The 12,173-nt window shown below is 41.5% G+C and overlaps 1 pseudogene across 1 annotated transcript in view; it reads left to right on the top strand.

Annotated features, from left to right (window-relative positions):
• LOC308510982 (60 kDa heat shock protein, mitochondrial-like) overlaps positions 1-12,173 on the top strand; it is a 22,273-nt pseudogene extending 10,100 nt beyond the window's left edge. Inside the window, exon 2 of the transcript in view lies at positions 10,479-12,173. The product of the transcript in view is annotated as a 60 kDa heat shock protein, mitochondrial-like (transcript). The remainder of the gene's footprint in view (positions 1-10,478) is intronic.

The raw sequence follows: 12,173 nt of genomic DNA, 5'->3' as shown, positions 1-12,173 counted from the left end.
TAGAAGGGACTCACACAGACTGAAAGTGAAAGGATGGAAAAATATCTTTCAGGCAAATGGAAAGGAAAAGAAAGCTGGGGTAGCAATACTTATATCGGACAAAATAGACCTCAAAGTGAAGGCCATAACAAGAGATAAGGAAGGCCACTTCATAATACTAAAGGGATCAATACAACAAGAAGATATAACTCTGGTAAACATATATGCACCCAATGCAGGAGCACCCAAATTCATAAAAAAAACTCCTGGAAGATATCAAAGGAGAGATCAACAACAATACAATCATAGTAGGGGACTTTAATACACCACTGACAACACTGGATAAGCCCTCTAGACAAACAATCAGCAAAGATACAGCAATCCTAAATGACTCACTAGATCAGATGGACTTAATAGACATCTTCAGAACACTTCACCCCAAAGCCAGGGAATATACATTCTACTCAAATGCTCATAAGACATCTTCAAAAATAGACCATATATTGGGTCACAAGCAAAGTATCCCCAAATTCAAGAAGATTGAAATCATAAAAAGCGTCTTCGCAGACCACGATGGCATAATATTAGAAATAAACTACAATAAAAACAACCCCAAATACTCAAACACCTGGAAGCTGAATAGCATGCTATTAAATATTGATTGGGTTACCAATGAGATCAAAGAAGAAATTCAAAACATCCTGGAAACTAATGACAATGAAAACACAACAATCCAAAACCTATGGGACACAATGAAAGCAGTCCTGAGAGGGAAGTTTATAGCTCTACAGGCCTATCTCAAAAAACAAGAAAAAAATGGTAGTAAATCAGCTAACTCTACAACTCAAACAATTAGAAAGAGAGCAACAAGAAAAGCCCAGAGTGAGCAGAAGGAAGGAGATAATAAAGATTAGAGCAGAAATAAATGACATAGAGACCAAAAAAACAATACAGAAAATCAATGAAACCAAGAGCTGGTTCTTTGAAAGGATAAACAAGATTGACAAACCTCTAGCCAGACTCACCAAGAAGCAAAGAGAGAGGACCCAAATAAACAAAATCAGAAACAATAGAGGCGAAATAACAACAGACCCCACAGAAATACAAATGATTGTTAAAAAATACTATGGACAGCTCTACTCCAACAAACTAGACAACCTGGAGGAAATGGACAAATTCCTAGAAAAATACAACATTCCAAAACTCAATCAGGAAGAATCTAAAAATCTCAACAGGCCAATAACTATGGAAGAACTTGAAGCAGTCATCAAAAAGCTTCCAGCACACAAAAGCCCAGGACCAGACGGCTTCACAGGGGAGTTTTACCAAACATTCAAGGAAGAACTAAAACCTATCCTCCTCAGACTACTACAAAAAATTCAAGAGGAAGGAACACTTCCAAGCTCATTCTATGAAGCCAGCATCACCCTAATACCAAAACCAGGTAAAGACAACACAATGAAAGAGAATTACAGGCCAATATCCCTCATGAACATAGATGCCAAAATCCTCAAGAAAATCTTAGCAAATCGGATCCAGCAGTACATCAGAAAGATCATACACCATGACCAAGTAGGATTTATCCCAGGGATGCAAGGATGGTACAATATCCGCAAATCAATAAACATGATACATCACATAAACAAATTGAAAGAAAAAATCCACATGGTCATATCAATTGATGCAGAAAAAGCATTTGACAAAATTCAACACCCATTTTTGATAAAAGCTCTCAGCAAGGTGGCAGTAGAAGGATCATACCTCAACATAATAAAAGCCATATATGACAGGCCCACAGCCAACGTCATACTCAATGGACAAAAACTAACACCATTTCCCCTAAGAACAGGAACAAGACAGGGATGCCCCCTCTCACCACTCCTGTTCAACATAGTACTGGAAGTGTTAGCCATTGCAATTCGGCAAGAAGAAGAAATAAAAGGCATCCAAATTGGAAAAGAGGAAGTAAAACTGTCCTTATTTGCAGACGACATGATATTATACATACAAAACCCTAGAGACTCCATCAAAAAGCTACTAGACTTAATACATGAATTTGGCAATGTAGCAGGATACAAAATTAACCCCAAGAAATCTGAGGCATTTCTATACACCAATAGTGAACTTTCAGAAAGAGTGATTACAAAAACAATCCCTTTTACCATCGCACCAAAAAAATTAAGCTACCTAGGAATAAACTTAACTAAAGAGGTAAAAGACCTCTACTCAGAAAACTACAGGACGTTGAAAAAAGATATAGAGGAAGACATAAACAGATGGAAGAACATACCGTGTTCATGGATTGGTAGAATCAACATCATTAAAATGTCCATACTACCCAAAGCAATCTATAAATTCAACGCACTTCCCATTAAAATACCAACGGCATACTTCAGAGATCTAGAACGAACTCTCCAAAAATTCATCTGGAATAAAAAAAGACCCCGAATAGCTGCAGCAATCCTGAAAAAGACCAAAGTAGGTGGGATCTCAATACCAGATATCAAGTTGTAATACAAAGCCACTGTTCTCAAAACTGCCTGGTACTGGCACAAGAATAGGCATATAGATCAATGGAATAGAATAGAGAGCCCAGAAATCAGCCCGAACCAATATGCTCAATTAATATTTGACAAAGGAGGCAAGAACATACAATGGAGCCAAGATAGTCTCTTCAATAAATGGTGTTGGGAAAATTGGACAGATATATGCAAGAAAATGAAACTAGACCACCAGCTTACACCATACACAAAAATAAACTCAAAATGGATAAAGGACTTAAATGTACGACAGGAAACCATAAAAATTCTAGAAGAATCCAAAGGCAACAAAATCTCAGACATATGCCGAAGCAATTTCTTCACTGATACAGCTCCTAGGGCACTTGAAACTAAAGAGAAAATGAACAAATGGGACTACATCAAAATAAAAAACTTCTGCACAGCAAAAGAAACCATCAACAAAACAACAAGAAAACCCACTGTGGGGGAAAACATATTTGCCAATGTCATATCTGATAAGGGCCTAACCTCCAAAATTTATAGGGAACTCATACAACTTAACAAAAGGAAGATAAACAATCCAATCAAAAAATGGGCAAAGGACCTAAATAGACACCTTTCAAAAGAGGACATTCAGAAAGCCAACAGACATATGAAAACATGCTCAAAGTCACTAATCATCCGAGAGATGCAAATCAAAACAACAATGAGGTACCATCTCACACCTGTCAGACTGGCTATCATCAACAAATCAACAAATGACAAGTGCTGGAGAGGATGTGGAGAAAAAGGAACCCTTCTGCACTGCTGGTGGGAATGCAGACTGGTGCAGCCACTATGGAAGACAGTATGGAGTTTCCTTAAAAAACTGAAAATGGAACTCCCATTTGACCCTGTGATCCCACTTCTAGGAATATATCCCAAGAAACCAGAAACACCAATCAGAAAGGATATATGCACCCCTATGTTCATAGCAGCACAATTCACCATAGCTAAGATCTGGAATCAGCCTAAGTGCCCATGAGTAGATGAATGGATTAGAAAACAGTGGTACATCTACACGATGGAATACTATGCTGCTCTAAAAAGGAAGGAACTCTTACCATTTGCAACGTCATGGATGGAACTGGAGAGCATTATGCTAAGTGAAATAAGACAGTCAATGAAGGAAAAATACCACATGATCTCACTCATTCGTGGATAATAGAGACCATTATAAACTTTTGAACAATAATAGATACAGAGGCAGAGCTGCCTCAAACAGATTGTCAAACTGCAGCGGGGAGGCCAGGGAAGGTTGGGGGGCAGGAGGTAGGGGGGTAAGAGATCAACTAAAGGACTTGTACGCATGCATATAAGCATAACCAGTGGACATAAGACATTGGGGGATAGGGGAGGCTAGGGGACTGTCTAGGGCGGGGGGATAAAATGGACACATATGTAATACCCTTTGTAATACTGTAAGCAATAAAAAAAAAACAAACCTAGTTTTTTTGAAACTATTTCCAAAGCTTTTCAAGTTGTATATGTCCTTGGAATGAATTTATAAATTAGAATTGAGCCCGGCGGGTGTGACTCAGTGGTTTAGCATCGACCTATGAACCAGGAAGTCACAGTTTGATTCCAGGTCAGGCCACATGCCCGGGTTGTGGGCTTGATCCCCAGTACGGGGTGTGTAGGAGGCAGCCGATCAATGATTCTCTCTCATCATTGATGTTTCTTTCTTTTTTTAAAAAAATACATTTTATTGTTTTTTTTTCAGAGAGGAAGGGAGAGGGACAGAGAGTTAGAAACATTGATGAGAGAGAAACATCGATCAGCTGCCTCCTGCACTCCTCCTACTGGGGATGTGCCCGCAACCAAGGTACATGCCCTTGACCGGAATCGAACCTGGGACCCTTCAGTCCGCAGGCCGATGCTCCATCCACTGAGCCAAATCAGCCAGGGATCATCCTTGATGCTTCTATCTCTCTCCCTCTCCCTTCCTCTCTGAATCAATAAGAATATATTTGAGAGCGAGAGAGAGAGAGAGGAGTATATATGTTTGTAAATAGCAAAACATGTATTTGATGCTCTTAGAAAGTCTTATTTTCTTTCATTAATACTTGTGCAGTATAGGGAACTCCATAGATTCTCTTAATTTGAAGAAAGTTAGAGGGAAAGGTACTAATTCAGAGCTCCTTGGGAAAATGTGTCACTTATATATTTTTTATGTTTATTTTTTTAAATCAAAAACTGAAATATTTTCTATTCAGAAAATATATTTGGATCTAAATATCTTCTATAATTTTAACCCTAACATATCAATTTAAATATTTTAAAAATGGTTGGGATATTTGTTTTTTTTTTTAAGTAAGTTAGGTTACTGAAGTTCTACATGTTACTGGATCACCTGGGGTAATTTTCTGATTGGAAAATTAAGAATTATAGTCAGAGGGGAGGACATGAGAATTTTTAAAGAACATATTCAATTTACTTTAGAAGCTGAACCTCTCTTATCATGTGACTTGTTTTGTATGTTTGTTAAACTATATTCTCACATAAGCATTGCTGCTATTGGGACAAACAGTGACAGCTGATTTGGGTCATTTGAAAGTCCGTCCACTGTCTGTTTTAATTTGTATGTTTGTTTTGACTCTGTCATATGCTCAATCTTCAGTGGAAGTCATGAGAAACTATTATTTTTTCATGCTCCCTCCTTTACATTGGAAATACTCTTTTTTACTCAGAGGGACCTTAACTTTAATGTAAGGGATTGTTTCCGTTGCCAACTGTTTTCTTCCTTGCCAAGTAAGACAGTTGTTGTGAACTCTTTAGTGATGCCTTCCCCAGGATATTTGCAGATGTTGTTGGGAAAAGTCATTTCATCCCCGACCTTTGCATGTCAGGTGCTGGGGTGCCTGGGGTGCTGCCATGCCTGCGCCCCCAGCCCTCCCTTAGTGATCGCAGATCAGGGGGCTGCAGGCATGGCTGCACCCTGGGGCTGCACCAGGTGCCCATGGTGCAGCCATGCCTGTGGCCCTCACGAAGGGAAGAGCAGGGCCACAGGCACAGCTGCACCTGGGGGACCGGGTGCGGCCGTGCCTGCACCCCCGGATCTGCAATCACGAAGGGAGGGGCCAGGCAGCACCCGGTGCCCTGGGTGCCACCATGCCTGCGGCCCAGCCCCTCCTTTCGCTATTGCAGATCAGATGGCCGCAGGCACGGCTGCACCCGGTGCCCAGGGTGCTGCCATGCCTGCTGCTCAGCCCCTCCCTTCGAGATCGCATACCACGGGGCTCCAGGCACGGCTGCACCTGGTCCTCCCCGCCCCTCCCTTCGCCATGGCAGATCAGGGGGCCGCAGGGGGTCCTGCACCCTGGCTCTCTCGTCCTCCGATCGCCATGGCGATCACCAGCACCCCCGGCCGGGGGGTGTCGCCTGGCCTGCTGCCCCCCCCAGCTCTTGCCTGCCACCATTCTTCTGTCTTTTCCCCTTTGCCTCCCATCATTGAGCCTATGTATGCAAATTAGCCACCATCTTTGTTGGCAGTTAATTTACATATCACCCTGATTAGTCAATGGGAAGGGTAGCGAAGTTACGGTTAATTACCATGTTTGTCTATTATTAGAAAGGATAATTGCAATACCTTATCAAACTTTATTTATTTATTTATTTTTTTATGGCCCAGCCAGTGTGTCTCAGTGGTTAAGCATCAACAAATGAACCAGGAGCTTATGGTTTGATTCTTTTTTTTTTTTTAATTTATTGCTTAAAGTATTACAAAGGGTATTACATATGTGTCCATTTTACCCCCCCGCCCTAGACAGTCCCCTAGCCTCCCCTATCCCCCAATGTCTTATGTCCATTGGTTATGCTGATATGCATGCATACAAGTCCTTTAGTTGATCTCTTACCCCCCTACCTCCTGCCCCCCAACCCTCCCCGGCATTCCCGCTGGAGTTTAACAATCTGTTTGAGGCAGCTCTGCCTCTGTATCTATTATTGTTCAAAAGTTTATACTGGTCTCTATTATCCATGAATGAGTGAGATCACGGGGAGGGGGGGGGGCCAGGAGCGTCAACAAAGGGCCGCGCCTGGGCCTTACAAGCTCCAAGCTCATTGGCTGGGAAGCGAGGATTGACATGCTCTGTGTCCAATGGCAAAGGCCCTTAGTTTCTAGGATGGCTCACAATCAGCTCTCTTTTCTACGAGGCCTGAGGGTTCTGAGCTACCTTCAAGTCCACACAAGTCCTGTTCTTTCAATGTTGCAATTGTCTGAAATCTATAGTGCAGCAATTTTCAACAGTGCCATAAGAACTTTAAAAACATGCAATACCTGACTAGTTAGGGGCACTGATCTCTTTTCCCATTTAAAAAAAAATTGACAGCCGTAACCGGTTTGGCTCAGTGGATAGAGCGTCGGCCTGCGGACTGAAAGGTCCCATGTTCCGGTCAAGGGCATGTACCTTGGTTGCGGGCACATCCCCAGTGGGGTGTGTGCAGGAGGCAGCTGATCGATGCTTCTCTCTCATCGATGTTTCTAACTCTCTATCTCTCTCCCTTCCTCTCTGTAAAAAATCAATAAAATACATTTTAAAAAATAATAAAAATATTGACAATGGGAGATATTTGTAATACTATCAACAATAAAAATATATTTAAAAAATTGATGACAGCCAACACCAGGGGCCCCCAAACTTTTTAAACAGGGGGCCAGTTCACTGTCCCTCAGTCCGTTGTAGGGCCAAACTATAGTTTAAAAAACTATGAACAAATTCCTATGCACACTGCTCATATCTTATTTTGAAGTAAAAAAACAAAACGGGAACAAATACAATATTTGTATTTGCATGTGGCCCACGGGCCGTAGTTTGAGGACCCCTGGCCAACACACTAGCTGTTATTGTGAATGAATCAATATTGTACCTAGTTTTCTTAAATCAGTAATAAATATGTTTTTTGGTGTGCCACAGAATTTAAATAATTAGTTTATGTGTGTCATGAGATGAAAAAGGTTGAAAATCACTGCTGTAAAGGGCAGAGAGTAAAAATTTTGGGTTTGGTAACTCAGAGGTACATTTGAAACCACTATGTAGATACTCATTTAACAACAGAGAAAACAAATGTCCACAACTATTTTATTCTTGAAACTAAAAATATAATGCTAATTGAATACAATATTTATAATAAAGGTCTATTAATAAGAAGAGTGTAAGTCTTTTGGGAGAATAACATTTTGCTTAATTGGGGTTCAAAGTTAGTGATATCTATCAAAATTGATTGCATATGTTCATCTGTTGAACTGTAATGAGGTTTTACATAATTTATCTTTTAAAAAATATGGCGAGTGTTTTTTAAAGGGTTTAAAAATCATGCTCAATTGCATACAGCTATTTCTCATTTATATAATAGATGCATTTTCATCTGCTTGAGTACAGCAAAGGGTTAGAATCTGAATCAATTTATGACTTCAGAGATGTGCTATTTCAAAAGTGTACTCCGTAGAATTTACTTAACTGCTTCTACCACTGATCCTTTAAATAAGCAAAGCAGATGATATCATTCCTTGAATTTGTTTTTAAACACTAGCATTTTAATTGAAATACAGGTATAAATCAGAAATTCCTGGTACAGTGCCTGCACTTAGTCTTATTTAATATAGGAATTGGATGTACAATGAAAAAATTATCATTTTCTTTATCCTTGGAGCAGAGGGAAGGAGAGAAAGGACAGCTGGAAATATGGTTGCAGTATTTAAGAGCTGAATAAGAGAACAATAAATCTTTCATAATGCCAACAACAACTGCACAATGAAGAACAACCTTGTATCTCATCAATTTTATAATTCATGCTCTATCAGAAGTTAGGTTCCCCTCTATGTATCTCAATTAATTCAAACCCCACACCCTCCAAAATACAAAGACAATTTAATTGGTATTCCCTAAGTAGAAGATCAAACATCAAAGGGAAGTCCTCCTTCTGACATCTATTGATATGATTTCACCAAAGTTGAAATCTAACAATTGAAAATGAAATATCTTGGCCAAGTAAGAAACTTCAGTTGTTAGTGGTATTACCCCACTGTATTACATATTAAATCAAACCTAGCATTAAATATGCTTGCACAATTATGCTGTGAATTACATAGTAGTGATGATGCTAGTGAAAAAGGACTATCATTAACCCAAGAAGAATAAGGGGGGGAATGTGAAAACAAGTAGGAAGCCAACAAAAAGTTGGTCATTTTCTGATGAGGAAAGGTAATTTTAAATATAGAAATATAAAAGGGGAAATATTACCTTAATCCTTCTAGCCTATCTAATAAAATACAAAGATGCAAATTGACTGTACCTTTGCTACGCCCACCAGCCAATCAGAGCAATATGCAAATTAACCGCCAACAAAGATGGAATCTAATTTGCATACAGTAGGCAGGGCAGGACAGTGGGAACCGCCATCCAGGCAGGGCTCAGGCGGGTCACGGCAATCGTGGGAGCCCAGCCCCGTGTGCAGCCCCGGCTGGCGCGGGGCTCAGGAGCTGCGATCAGCAAAGCAGGACTGGGGATTGGTGAATGGGCGCAAGGCAGACCTCCTGGTCCTTCCCCTCAGCCGGCAGGCTCCTATCAATCTTCAGTTTCTACTGAAAGGAATGTGGCGCCTCCACTGCGCAGCCTCCCAGGACTCGGACTCGCAGGCTTCGGAGTGGAGACTTCAACAAGGACTTCAGCGCCTGCTCAGGGGAATAACCGCCACCTCCCTACTCCACAGCTGCTTCTGTGTCTGCAAGAAACTGCGCATGCTCCTCCCTGTGACATGGGCGGGGCCAGAGCCTGAGTTGAGCGGTTCCACGATAGTGATAGCAGCTGGACCAGTGCAGGGATGGAGGGAGGGAGGGCGGGGAAGGAGCAAGGGGGAAGCCCTGGTTCCCTGCTCCTCCTCCCACAGGCATGGCCCTTGCTGCTATGATGATAAAAGGAGTTGTGTTTTTCTAACTGTCTGGGTAAAGGAAACAAGTGTCTGTTGACTTCTGATCTTACTCTCAGAGCTGCCAGTTAATCCCTCTGGATGCATCATATCCAGCCTCCAAAGGATCCGAGGGGCAGGATCAACCTTTGTTCCATAGTTGAGGAAACTGACCAATAAACACATGTGTCTCATGCCTCAGTGTCAACTCCCGCAGAAATCTCCGGGTAATGACTCAGATTCTATATCTAAGGGTATATTTTCTTCTGTTTTCATGTTTAATTCAATAAATAATACAATAAAGAATAAAATGAGTTCAGAGGGCTCAGCATTGTATTCCCAGAGCCTTTGGTCCCACACAAACCGCAGAGTTCAGTCATCCTGAGATGAAAGGAAAGGAAAGAGAAACGTGAAAGGTTTCCCGGCTCAGTCACAGAGACATCTCATAACCACATATTAAGGACACGACATTAGCTTAGGGGTGGAAAGGACACAAATGGAATAGAAGATGGAGCCATTTGGAGTGAGCAGGCTAGCATGGGGGCAGTTGGGGGCAAGCAGGCCAGCAGGGGGGGCAGTTAGGGGCAAGCAGGCCGGCGGGGTGGGGGGTAGTTGGGGTGAGCGCACTGGTACAGGGGACAGTTGGGGGTGATCAGGCTGGCGGGGGGGGGGGCAAGTTAGGGGCAAGCAGACAGGTAGGTGAGTGGTTAGGAGCCAGCAGTCCCAGATTGTGAGAAGGATGTCCGACTGCCAGTTTAGGCCCGATTGCTGTAAACTGGCAGTAGGACATCCTTCCAGGGGTCCCAGATTGGTGAGAGTGCAGGCTGGGCTGAAGGACACTCCCCCTTCCCCCGAGTGCACAAATTTTTGTGCACCGGGCCACTAGTATGTTAATAATATGAAACATTTTATATATCAGACGAGAGCAGAATTAAGTAATTCAACTCTACTGCAGCATTATAAATATCCTGTTCCCTCACTCACCACTGATGGCCTGCCTCACAGCTCACCTGCACTGCAGCTACCCCACATAAATGCCTTGATTACACAAAGTCCTTTGTCAGATTAGGCCAGTTTCCAGGGCACTGGCTTCTCATCTCACTCAGGCTTATGTCAAAGATGTAAATTTTGGCACAGGTGCCCAAGCCTCAGTGTTTCAAGGTATAGACCTTTTAGCTGATGCTGTACCATTGCTATAGGGCCAAAGAGAAGAACAGTTATTATTAAACAGAGTTTGGGCAGTCCCAAAGTAACAAAAGAAAGTGTGATATTTGCAAAGTCCATTGCCTTAAGAGATAAATATAAAAATATTGGTGCTAAACTTGTTCAAGCTGTTGCCAATAACACAAATGAAGATGCTGGGAATGGCACTACCACTACTACTGTACTGGCACACTATCTTGCCAAGGAAGGCTCTGAGAATATCAGTGACTGTGCTAATCCAGTGGAGATCAGGAGAGATGTGATGTTAGCTGTTGGTGCTATGATTTCTAAACTTAAAAAGCAGTCTAAACCTGTGACAATCCCTGAAGAAATAGCTCAGATTGCTACACTTTCTGCAAACAGAGACAAAGAAATTGGCAACATCATTTCTGATGTGATGAAAAAGGTTGGAAGAAAGGGTGTCATCACAGTAAAGGATGGTAAAACACTGAATGATGAATTAGAAATTATTGACGACATGAAGTTTGATGTGGGTTATATTTCTCCATACTTTATTAATACACCAAAAAGTCAAAAAAGTGAATTCTAAGATGCCTATGTTATATCTAGGGAAAAGAAAATTTCTAGTATTCAGACAATTTGTACCTGCTCTTGAAACTCCCAATGCTCACCATGAGCCCTTAGTCATAATTGCTGAAGATGTTGATGGAGAAGCTCTACGTACACTCATTTTGAATAGACTAGGAGTTGGCCTTCACGTTGTAGCAGTCAAAGCTCCAGGTTTGGGTGACAATAGAAAGAACCAGCTTAAAGTCATGTCTATTGATATTGGTGGAGCAGTGTTTGGAGAAGAAGGATTGACTCGAAATCTTAAAGATGTTCAGTTTCATGACTTGGGAAAAGTTGGAGAGGTCATTGTGATCAAAGGTGATGCCATGCTCTTGAAAGGAAAAGGTAACAAGGCTCAAATAGGGGAAAACATACTCAAGAAATCATTGACCAGTTAAATATCACAACTAATGAATATGAAAAGGGAAAACCTAAATGAATGTCTGGTAAAACTCTCAGATGGAGTAGCTGGGCTGAAGGTTGGTGGGACAAGTGATGTTGAAGTGAATGAAAAGAAAGAATAACAGATGTGTGCCCTCAATGCTACATAAGCTGCTGTTGCAGAAGGCATTGTTCCTGGAAGGGCTTGTGCCCTGCTTTGGTGCATCTGGCCTTGGACTCATTAATTCCAGCTAATGAAGGTTTTAAAAATTGGTATAGAAGTTATTTATAAAGCATTCAAAAATTCTGCAATGACTATTGCTAAGAATGCAGGTGTCAAGGGATCACTGATAGTTGAGAAAATTATGCAAGGTTCCTCAGAAGTTAGTTATGATACTATGCTTGGAGATTGTGAATTTGGTGGGAAAGGAATAATTGATCCAACAAAGGCTATAAGAACTGCTTTATTGGACACTGCTGGAGTGGCCTCTCTGTTAACAACAGCAGAAGCTTTAGTCACAGAAATTCCTAAAGAAGAGAAAGACCCTGGAATGCATGAGAATGGGAGGTGGTATGAGAAATGGCATGTTCTAA

This window comes from Myotis nattereri (assembly GCF_964212035.1).
Source record: "Myotis nattereri genome assembly, chromosome: X".
Classification (NCBI taxonomy): domain Eukaryota; kingdom Metazoa; phylum Chordata; class Mammalia; order Chiroptera; family Vespertilionidae; genus Myotis; species Myotis nattereri.
This window is presented reverse-complemented; position numbering and strand designations above follow the sequence as displayed.